Raw genomic sequence first — 1,406 nt, forward strand, 5'->3', positions numbered from 1 at the left:
GAAAATACTCTCTTGTCCATTTCAACTTCTGCAGGATAATCCTGTATTGAGCAAAACAAAGACATGTTTTAGCAGGTGTGAATAGAGACCTTGCAGGACAATGGATGTTGGAATATACTAATAGAGTATGGACAAATTTTACAAAAGAACACTTCCTTTCTAATACATACATATGAAATACAAGAAACCATTGTCATTGAATGTACATGATTGTCTTCCATAAATGTCTGTAAACCATAGTGTTGTGCGTAACTGTAAGGGAGCCCACAAGCAGCTATGCCACTGAAATCAAACACACGCCAACCAATTAAGCAAGCATGCCCAGTTGAATACATGCCACTGATGTCAGCAATGGCTGACCCAAATATGACAACAAAGATGGCAGCGAGGCCGGCCCTTGAATGCACCATAACATGCCAACAACATCCTGTTCCCTTACATATACATAGCTCACTTCCCCCTGACACACGCACAAGTTATGAGTGGGGCAAATACTTCCTGTCTGAACAATCTCCCTGGCTGATGCCAGAAGTATGGAGCATAAAGGATGTTAAACCACAACAATGCCCTGTCCACCTTCTATAGGGCACCTTTTGACTAGGGCACAGGGTGACCCTAATACAACTGTGTTCTGAAAGGTCTCCATGTGCAGTCAATGTGGTTTCATGGACTGCCATTTGTGTGGTTTCCATGATTCAAGGCAAAAATGGGCCGTGAGGGAAAGAATGCTTTTAACTTCCCATGTCATTTGACTCAAGTGCACTCCGCCACCCATTGCACTGTATACATAGGGGGACCAGGTGACATAGAAACACATTCAATACTGCCCAAACTTGTGCACCTGACTGAATTTCAGCAGCCTGACTGGCATGTCTTGGGTTGTATCTATTCCATGTGTACCAATCCAATGTCTACTGAGCCACCATTTATGAATGACTGTTAGGGTTAGAAATGTTCGAATGTGTATACCCTGAAGGCAAACCACCCTACAGTCACACAGTTGACATGGGAATATTCAAGCAGCTGGATGTGTGGTGTAGTGTGAAATGGAGTGGAAGTCTCATTGAATGTTTTATCTAGAGATAAAAGCCAGTGGGTCAGCCTGGTGTGACAGCCTGGGCCTCCAGGTTCAAGTGGGGCCACCTCCTTTGTAACACCTGGCCAAAAGCCACCTCCATGGATCACAGGCACACAAACAAAAGGTGATAAAAGGTGAGATAAACAATAGAACCAAATAGCTTGCATGTTTTTTGTCAGGAGAGTGCATTATAAAAACAAAAGTCTACCATGCGATCCAGGCAGGCCAGACACCTGGTAATGTACCCTAATTATTCATAGCTGGGGCAGTTTCATATTTCAGATCAATATCTATGATCTCACTAATTAATATGCCTATTGATTGCCAC

The sequence above is a fragment of the Branchiostoma floridae genome, chromosome 1 (genome assembly GCF_000003815.2).
Source record: "Branchiostoma floridae strain S238N-H82 chromosome 1, Bfl_VNyyK, whole genome shotgun sequence".
NCBI classification, from domain to species: Eukaryota; Metazoa; Chordata; class Leptocardii; order Amphioxiformes; family Branchiostomatidae; genus Branchiostoma; species Branchiostoma floridae.